Source organism: Coturnix japonica, chromosome 3 (assembly GCF_054131305.1).
Source record: "Coturnix japonica strain WE chromosome 3, WE-NBRP24, whole genome shotgun sequence".
In the NCBI taxonomy this organism is placed as follows: Eukaryota; Metazoa; Chordata; class Aves; order Galliformes; family Phasianidae; genus Coturnix; species Coturnix japonica.
In genome coordinates, this window is record NC_140665.1 from 79,480,700 (window position 1) to 79,491,546 (window position 10,847).

At 38.4% G+C, this 10,847-nt stretch overlaps 1 long non-coding RNA gene across 1 annotated transcript in view; it reads left to right on the forward strand.

Moving 5' to 3' along the window:
• LOC146761516 (uncharacterized) overlaps positions 1-8,478 on the forward strand; it is a 60,095-nt gene extending 51,617 nt beyond the window's left edge. The window contains exon 4 of the long non-coding RNA XR_014944221.1: positions 1,793-8,478. This is a non-coding gene — a long non-coding RNA (uncharacterized LOC146761516). The remainder of the gene's footprint in view (positions 1-1,792) is intronic.
• The last annotated feature ends 2,369 nt before the right edge of the window (positions 8,479-10,847 follow it).

The following is a 10,847-nucleotide window of genomic DNA, read 5'->3' on the forward strand; positions in this document are numbered from 1 at the left end:
TACTGGTTTATTTAACTTTGGAGGCTGAGGATATTGCACTGTAATTACTCTATATCATTTATCATTTTCATTAAGTATTGCTCAGACCATCCAAAAAAACTTCCTGTGAAACAACAACAATCAAAAAACACAAGTGTTTTTAACAGCATAGTTCAAATTTATTCATTCATTTATTTATTTGTTTGTTTGTTTGTTTATTTATTTCCACATACTTGTTTTGAATAAAATGAATTACTTATTTACTGTCCTCAAACATGTTTGCATTTCTGCATAAAACAAACATTTTCCTTGGTACTCCATCAACTCTGGTTCCATCCTTTCTACTTACAGAGCATGTAATTTTTTTATTGTCTTAAATGTGCTTTGTATCCTCTATGAAGAGATCAGCAGCACCCTGGCATAGATTGCTGTCACCAGGAGCATCTAGTCAGATCAGAGAGAATGACCTGCTGTTCCTGTAGAAAAAGGAAGGGTGGACGTCAAAGGCCGTTTGATGGAGAATAGTCATATTTTCAACTGATCCTGAAAATACTACTGGAGTTTGGAGTTGAATCTCTGTGGTTGTTTTAGATCAAATTAAGACACACTTTTATGACCAAATGCAAATGTTTCTATTTAAGAACCAGTCACATAAAACTGTTTTCATGGTCAATGGAGAGACAGCAGAAAACTCAAGGAAAAATACACCTTACTTAAGAGCATAGATTAAAATATTTTATCAAAAGTAAATTGGAGTAATTCTGGCTAATTCAGCTATAGCAGGAGTTATATAAATATCTACAGATAGGTGAGAAAATTCCCATTCCTCTGGAGTAGGAGAAAGAAACAGTTCAACAAAACTGAGAATTCACAGGAATTTGAGATCTGTGAATTTCAGTGTCACCAAAATGTTACAAAATAGCCATTTTGATAACACATTGATGTTATCATCAAGTCCATCCTTATTCTACTTCATTGCCACTGTTTTCCAGTTTGCAAAAGAACTTTCTTATTCAATTCTTTATTGTCAATGTAAAAGTTACCCATCAGTGAATTGTAAATGCACACAGCAAACTGTAAAAATGAAACAAATACAAATATATTGAACTGAGTTTCAAAAGAAATGTTCTGGTTTCTGTAGTAGTTGTGTCTTCATATTACACAAGAACAGACATAACCTTCTGTCCTCTTCTTTTTACAAGAAGATAATGTCCAAGTTTTCGGTTATTTTTACTATAGTGGAATCGAATCTGTGATTAGGATGAACAATACAAACTCATCCTCCTTCAAAGAACATAAACAACATAGATACTGAATTTCATGATATTGAATGGAAGCATAATCAATTATAGTCACAGTGTTATATTTCTTATAGTAATTACTACTCTTCTAGCTGTATTAGTTTCACTGTTTGTTTTGGGTTTTTTTGGTTGTTGTTGTTGTTGTTTACTTGTTTTTTACAAAAGAAACCAGTTTTTAGAATATTTTCCCAGTGCTTGATTTTGCTCTTTTTTAAGCATTTCTTCAATGCTTAGAATTTCAATCATTTAAAAGATTAAAAACAATTATTTTTAAACAATTGAAATCTTCACACTCCTTTGTTCCCTCCCCTCCACTAACAGTTATAAAGATCAAAAGTAATTTTATTGTTTCTATTTAAACAACTTCTGTTTCTGTAAATCATTATCATCCTACATTCTGACAGCCTGTTTTTTTTCTTTTCTTTTTTTTTTTTCTCTCTCTTTTTCCATCTTAAAAGTGCAAATAATATAATTCAACTTTTACCTGAGCTGTTGTCTCTTCCCATTTTCAGATGGATTGCTACCAGTACACTAACTGGCTGGTTGACAGTGAATTGGACAAGATCTTCTTCTGGAAGTGTCTATTTCCATGGCCATTTGTAAGATTCCTGGATCAATCCTATTCAGCAGCATCTAACACCAAGCATCAAGCATGAGGCTATTGACAGATTCTCTGTTTGCACAATGCACTGAATCATGCCAAGCAGCCTCTGACAGCTCAATGCCATATACACTGGAGCTCCTGCTACTTTTCAGTGACCTGCAGCTAAACAAAGTTTTCAAGAACTTTGTCTCCATGATAAATTTAAGTATTGACGTTCATTTTCTCAGAGGGGATGATCTTCAGACGTAGCATAATGTGGCTGCATGTCAGTGTCCAGGTGCAATGTAGAGACGGATGCTTCTGAATTTGAGCTGAGAGGGACAGTTCTGAGAGAAAAGCATAATACAATTGATATACGTTGTGGAGCTGAGAAAAATGATTACTCGATTCAAATAAGACCAAGGGAAACAAGACTAATTTTGAATTGAGTTTGGCTTCCCAGTGGTATTGAATTCTGTACACAGATATGTTCTTCGTATTATTCCTTTCAACTTGAAAAATTTCTAATCACTTTATTGGTCTATAGGCACCCGCCTTTGAGATACATGCAAGTGCATTTTACTGTCCAGTAAAATATTTTAGGAATGAAGGGCAACTCTATGTTTTTGTATTTTAGATCTATTGTATAAAAAACCACCTGTGCTTTGGACTGTTTGAGTTAAAAGTAAAAAGATGAAAAAATCTTCACTAAAGAATGATCTGCTGGGGGCTGAGAGCTAGAGTTAATTTAAAATATCTTGCCTATATTTAGATTATTTATTTTGTATTTGAGAATACTATGTACTTAAAATAATAGTTCTATCATAACTTAGCTTAAGCCGTATAATGTGGATTAAACACCACATGTTAAAAACACACCTTTTCATTTATTCACAGTGCAGACATATCTTCTAGGGCATAGAAAAATAGCCTTACAGAGGATTAATTCAGGATCCTAAATCATAGGATTATACATCTTCAGTCAGAAGATACTATGAACTCTTAAAGTAAGAGATATTATTGGAAATGATGTTCAAGAAACAAGTAGAAATGTCCTTGTAGAGACTAATGATTTATTTACTTATCAGGAAACTTCACTGATTTGTAATACTTCCTGATTTGTTCTGTTTGAAGAATAAACTGGGTCTTGAAACAAAGGCCCTGAAACAGATTCTTGAATAGCATAGTTTCTTTCCTGAAATGCTGAAGTAACTCAGAAGTACGTGTAGTCTACTATACTATTTATGTTACCACTGGGAAATATATATATATATGTGTGTGTGTGTGTATACATATACATATACATATATAAATATATAATTTCTAATCTAATTTCTATTTCTAATATATATATTATAACATATATATATATATATAATGTATAAACTTTGACTTATTCTTTGAAACATGCTACAATGAAGAGTCCTAGTATCGGAAAAAGCCCCTCTTTTGAATATATTTTTGTGTACCAAGGTGCCTATAAAATATTATTACAAAGTCTAGGAAAGTTATTTTTGTGAAATCCAGTCCTTTGATATGTTTCAGCTTTCCCTTTCTAAGTATATTTGAGCTTGTGAGCTAATGTGCACAAGCCTTTTGATAATATTACCTGTTAGAATTGTGATTCTTAGGTACAAGCACACTTTCTCTTCACACTTTCATCCTGGAACTAAAAATATTCAAGAGTCCTTAAGGTTATTAGTTATTTTCACTGCTGCCTTTGCATTTAGACTTCTGAAAATTAACTCAGCTTGGGGGGAAGGGTGGGATGTCTTTTTTGTGAAGAGGAAGTCTTAATATTTAGTCAAAGGAATTCAAATTCCTGCATGACTAATGTCAGATAGTATCACTGAGAGTCAAGTATTCTTTTTATATTATTTTCCTTTCTTCAGTTTTTCATATTGACATTTAGTGTCTTAGCATTATTGCTTTGCTCTAGTTTTAATTAAAATGGCAGATCATTTTTTATGTTTTGTGTAACTTGCAATGAACTACTTGTCGGAGAGTATTGACTTCCACTACTTTCTAACATGATTTTCTGAGTACTTCTTGAAACAGCCCCTACTACATTATATATTAGAACTTTAAGGACCCTAAAAATTACCTTTGAGATTTGCAAAAAAATCAATTTTTGAAATTTAGACTGTGTCTCCTTTATCTCCTCAATGATAAAGCCATATAATATTTCTTGTATTATTGCTCTTTATCACAGCCTTTGTAACTGGTCTTCGTTTAGCATATTTAACATTTGTTGTTGGTGGTGGTGTTGTTTTTAATGAAGTTTCCACAAATCCCTTCTTATCCCTTCTGCAATATCTTTACACAGAAAAGTTTCATTTTGGGTACAAATTCATGTCTAATTTGGCCTTACTTTCCAAACTGTCAACATTTTAACAGGAATTTAATGAAACTTCTTGCTTATCCCATTAATTTCTAATGCCACCATAATATTTCTTTTTAATATCTTTAACTCTTTAGAAAATCACTGACATTTGGTTTGTCTGAGTGAAGTAAGCCATTTCTAAGCTCTTATCAAAATATACTGTAAACTAACAGGGCCTTTGTGAGTTTTTAGGTTGTTGTTGTTCTGGTTTTTTGTTGTTGTTGTTGTTCTTTTTTAAAGTTTTAGGTATAATGACATGCATTTTATCACTGATGTGATGATTCATGCTGGTTTACAAATAATAATGTTAATGAACTCTTAATATGTATTTGTTACCAGCTGCTTACAAAGGAAGTCTTAATTTCTTGTATAAGCACTTAATCTCATAGATTTTCAAATATCTCTGAAAATTTTAAAAGCATATTTTTTGTATTCTGCTTCTGAAAATCTTCACATCATTTTGCCTGGAGAACAATTCTCCAGTGACTTTGAAATATCAGGAACATCATCTACTTATGAATAAACTGGTGACAAAAAGCACTTCAGCCTCTCCATTTGACAATCAACATTCAGTTTGCTAAGTGTAAGTGTTCTGCAGTCAGTCAATGGACAAAAGCCAAAAACACTTAAAAATGTTGTTTCAGTAACCCTGTTTTCTTTTTGTTGTTGTTGTTTAAATACTGCCAGAAATATGAATAATTCTTAAGGAAATTAATGTACTTTAAACCAGTCTGCAGGAATATTTCATGCTTCTCAAATTCATTGCAGCTTTCTTGACTTGGCTATAGCGCTGATGTGGGTTGACCCTGTATAGAGGCTTAGTACCCTCACAGTGGCCTGCTCACTTTCCCCACAGTGGTATGGAGGAGAGTTCTAGAAGAGCAAAAAGTGAGAAAAACTCTTGTGTCAAGATAAATGCAATTTATTATGTAAAATAAAAGGTGTGTCGACACAAGAAACAAATAATGAATTCATTCACTAATTCCCGTTGGCAGACGAATGTTCAGTAGTTTCTAGAAATGTAAGGCCCATTGTTCTTGCTTACACTCTGTCATTACATCAAGAATGCAAAGCTGAGATGGGTGTTTTTCTGGTAAGATGAAACATTCAGAAAACATTGAATTTTAAGTGGTTATAGACTATGAATTCACAAAAAGACTTGAGTGTGGCAAGACTGATCATTACAAGGTCTTAGCACAATTTCTCAGTGATAAGTGTATGTGTTCAAGACAATACAACTGTAAAACCTGTTGACACCAAGCTGAGCAGTGTGGATGACGCGATGGAAGGAATGACATTCAGAGGGACCTCAACAGACTTGAAAGGTGAGCCCAGGTGAGCCTAATGAGGTTCAACATAGCAAAGTGCAAAGTTTTGCACTTGGGCTAGAGAAATCCCAGACATCTATACAGACTGAAAGGAGTAGTCCTTGAGAGCAGCCCTGCAGAGAAGGACCTGGGAGTCCTAATTGATGAGAAACTTAACATGAGCCAGCAGTGAGCTCTTGCAGCTCAGAAAGCAAATGGTATCCTGGACTCCATCAGGAGAGGGATGGCTAGCAGGGACAGAGAGGTAATTGTCCCTCTCTGCTCTGCTCTTGCAAGGCCCCATCTGGAATACTGTGTCCAGGTATGGAGCCCCCAGTACAAGAAAGACAAAGAGCTGATGGAGACGGTCCAGATGAGAGCCACAAAGATGACCATGGGGCTGGAACACGTCCCCTACGAAGGGAGGTTGAGGGAGCTGGGCTTGTTCAGCCTGGAGAAAAGAAGGCTGCGGGGCGACCTAATTGCAGCCTTTCAGTACCTGAAGGGAGCCTATAAACAGGAGCAGAGTGAACTCTTTAAAAGGGTGGACAACAGCAGGACAAAGGGAAATGGTTTTAAGTTGAAAGAGGGAAGATTTAGGTTGGATGTTAGGGGAAAGTTCTTTACTATGAGAGTTGTGAGGTGTTCGAGCAGACTGCCTAGAGAGGTTGTGGATGCCCCATCCCTGAAGGTGTTCAAGGCCAGGTTGGATGGGGCCCTGGGCAACCTGATCTAGTAAATGGGGAGGTTGGTGGCCCTGCCTGGCAGGGGGGTTGGAGATTCATGATCCTTGAGGTCTCTTCCAACCTAGGCCATTCTGTGATTCTGTGATTCTGTGAAAACTGACCCATAAAGCGGGGAGTTCTTCAATTAATAATTCTGGCATAATCTGATGAATCAGATGAATTTTGCTAGGAAAAGCAAATTCTAACTCATATGCTATAATTAGAAGAGGAATTTTCTGTAACTATATACTTGTCTTTGTATAATTGGTTCTGAAGCAGCATTTTCAGTTCGTATTCCTAGAGTTCTATTGATTGTAGGGCAGTTTTTCACAGATTTCAGGGTCCTGTCAGATTGACCAGCTACTCTAGGGGTCTAAAAGCATATTCTTATATTGACATTTTTTTGGTGCGTTGTATTATTAAGTAGAAAGGCAGAAAAAGGCTGTGAGACAGAAAAACCATCCTGTTCTGTAGCTTCATTAGCACCCATAAATCCTGTTGCATGTAAATGATCTGAAAAACTCAGAGCAATTAGCTTTTCCTTTCAGCTTGAGAGTGCAGATTGGTAGCTAATCAAGCTGGGAAATTGAAATAGACTGTGTAAAAAATTGTTTATGAGTAATATTGCAAACAAGCATTGCAGATAGTTCTGTACCTGCTTTAATGCTATAATAAAATAAGCGGTGAAATCAGCATTGAATCCATTTAGGTGTAATTGTACAAATTGCTAGCTAATCAGAGTGAGAAAATTGAGCCAGGGCTTGGGAGAACAATGCTGCATGCTATTAACTTAGTGTTTAAATAAGTACTTAAGGAATTTAGGACTTGTTTTTTGTTGTTGTTGTTGTTTTTTTATTTAATATAAACTATTTTTCTTTTTAAATAAAAGAAAAAATGCATGCCTGATTCTATTTTTTTTTTTTTCGTTACTGTAATCTAGGGGAAAATCCACAAACACTAGCAACATTAATTCTGATACAAAACTGATGTAAACAGTAGAAGAATCAGCATATTTTTATTTGTTTTCTGCTGTGTTAAGCCATAGATATTTCATTAAAAATGCAAAACTAGAGAAATGCATAGAATTTTCAGAAATAAACAGCTCAGTTTATCATGCCAGCTGCAGTCAGAAGTTCAATGGATTTTGACATGCTCAACAGGAGGACTTGAAAATTGATTAGATGGTAAAGATTTGACTTGATATTTCTTTCCTGTAAATTCTTTAATTACATATATATATATTATTATTATTATTAATTTTACAAGGTCTAGTACGGTATGAATTATCCAGCTTTCTGGATGTAGGCTGACAATTTATTCATGATGTCATGGAGTTCTCTCTAGAGCTCACTCTGGGACAGTGGGAACAAACCCAGAGGAGCAGGAACAAAAGTGCCCCCCTTTCTCTAGCAGCACTGTGCGGCGCGGCGCGGCCCGGCCACGTGCGTTTCGGGAGAGGGGAAGGGAAGGGAGATTGCGATTGGGTCTAAAAAAAAATGAAGGAGGAAAAAGGTGATCTGAGAACGAACGGCAGTTTAATAACCTAATAACGCTAAACAACAACAAGAGAGTTTCAACAAAGAGAATACCAAGTCCCCAATCTCACTGATGGAGCTGTAGAAGATGCGAAGCCCTGACCGCGTTGTCTCCTCGCAGGGAGCCGGGCCAGCAACCCCGTCCCCTTCCCCACTTCCCTCCGGTGCCACTCCCCACATGCCCACTTAAGGCAGTTCACAGAAAAAAAACTTGTCCCTTTTACTCCCATTATTAGGCATGGTGTTCTGATGTGGAATACCAACACCAACCAAATTACAAAACCATAACAGATGATTTTGCTTCTTAAGAAATATGATTCAAAATATAGCTCACCGATATTGAACAAGCAAGAAATATATATATATATATATTTCCCACACCAGTATTACACCTACTACTCAACTAAAATTCTCTCTGCATGTTATATCCATTACAGCCTCAGAAATAACATAACCAATTTGTAAAAATCCAAATAATCATCCAATATCTGTAATCATTTAGGGATGGAATGAACTTCAGCAGATCACCTAATCCCTTTAATACACTGGACAAGAACAACTTTATTTCATTCATTTCTGGTAGGTATTTGTTTAACACACACACACACACACAAAAAAAAAAAAAAAGAATGAAAGAATGAATGAATGAATGAATGAATGAATGAATGGAGAAGATAGCAGAGTCTAACATGTATTCTATACAAGTATTACTGTGAAAGACTTTTTTCCTAAATTTTCATCTATATTTTTGTAAAACTAAAAGTTGTTATTGTTTATTCTCTTCACTGTAAACAATGTATTCCCTTCCTACCTACAGCAACCTTATGTGTTCTTGAAGAACATATCAGAACCCATTCCAGTATTTCTCAGGCTAAGCAGTACCGTTTTTTTCAATGCTGTCTTGTACCTCATGTTTTCTAAACCTCTGATTCTTCTCATTCCCCTAACATCCAACCTAAATCTTCCCTCTTTTAACTTAAAACCATTTCCCCTAGTCCTGCTATTGTCAGCCTTTTCGAAGAGTTACTCCTGGGAGTAAGTTCCCTTCAGGTACTGAAAGGCTGCAATGAGGTCACCCCGCAACCTTCTCTTCTCTAGGCTGAACATACCCAACTCCCTCAGCCTGATCTCATAGGAGAGGTGCTCCAGCCCCCTGATCATCTTCGTGGCCCTCCTCTGGACCCTTTCCAAAATCTCCATATCTTTTTTGTACTGAGGGCTCCACACCTGGACACAGTACTCCAGATGGGGCCTCACAAGAGCAGAGTAGAGAGGGACAATGACCTCCCTATCCCTGCTGACCACCCCTCTCCTGATGGAGCCCAGGATCCCATTTGCTTTCCGGGCTGCCAGAGCGCACTGCTGGCTCATGTTGAGTCTTTCATCCATCAGGACCCTCAGGTCCTTCTCTGCCGAGCTGCTCTCAAGGACCACTCCTCCCAGACTGTACAGGTGCCTGGGGTTCTTCCGGCCCAAGTGCAAAACCTTGCGCTTTGCCATGTTGAACCTCATTAGGTTCACCCGAGCCCAGCTTTCCAGCCTGTCGAGGTCCCTCTGAATGGCATCCATTCCCTCCACCGCATCGACCTCACCACGCTTGGTGTCGTCAGCAAACTTGCTGAGGGTGCACTCAATTACCTCATCGATGCCATTAATAAAGATGTTAAAGAGCACCGGTCCCAAGACAGACCTTTGAGGGACACCGCTCGTTACCGGCCTCCACCTGGACATAGAGCCATTGACCACCACCCTCTGTCTGCAGCCTTTCAACAAACTGCTTATAAATCTAGTTGTCCACCCATCAAATCCACTTCCCTCCAATTTGGAGATGAGGATGTGATGGGGGACCATTTCAAAGGCCTTGCTCAGGTCCAGGTAAATGACATCGGTCACTTCCCTTTGTCCACCAACACCATCACTCCATCATAGAAGGCCACAAGATTAGTTAAGCATGACCTTCCCCTGGTGAAGCCATGCTGGCTGTCTTGGATCATGTGCTCGTTCTTTATGTGATCAAGCATGTTGTCCAGGAGGATCTGTTTCATAATCTTCCCAGGCACGGAGGTGAGACTCACCAGCCTGTAGTTCCCTGGGTCCTCCCTGCTCCCCTTCTTGTAAATGGGAGTGACATGACCCTTCCTCCAATCATCCGGGACCTCACCTCACAGCCATGACTTCTCAGATATGATGGAGAGCGGCTCGGCAACAACCTCAGCCAGCTCCTTCAGGAGCCTGGGATGCACACCATCTGGCCCCATAGACTTGTACTCATTCAGTCTTAGGAGGCACTCTCGGACTTGCTCTACCCTTACAGCCGGGAGGGATTTACCTCCTTGGTCCACACATAGAGGTATGGGGGTGCAAGGCTTAGGGATGTGAAAAAGACTAGAATCCTGGCCACCAGTGAAGACCGAAGTGAAGAACTCATTAAGCACCTCAGCTTTCTCTTCATCTGTTGAAGCCAGTTCTCCTTTTAAATTTACCAAAGAAGGTACACCCGTTTTGGCCTGTCTCTTCTGGCCAATGTACCTGTAGAAGGTTTTCTTATTGTTTTTCATGTCCCACACCAAGTTCAGTTCTGCCTGCGCCTTGGCTTTCCTGATCCCACATCTGCAAGTCCGGACGGCATCCCTGTATTCTTCCCAGGTGACACAGCCTTGTTTCCAGAGCTTGTACGCCCCATTCTTCACCCTCAGTTCTCTCAGCAGGTCCTTGCTGAGCCATGCCGGTTTTCTACCTCGCCTGCCCACTTTCTTATTCAGAGGAATGGAGATGTCTTGTGCTTCCAGGAGGGCATCCTTGAAGAACAGCCAGCTCTCCTCAACATCCTTGTCTTTGAGGGCAGTGCGCCAGAGGATCTTTGCCAGCATTCCATTGAGTAGCTTGAAGTCTGCTCTTCTAAAGTTCACGGCGCTCAGTCAGGTTAATCCTTACTGAAAAAGAACGTCCCCAACATCCTTTGCTTGAGTAAAGGCTAAAAGAGTGCTGCCAATATACCACCATTTTGCAGTTCTCCCACCTTGTTAATCTAAAA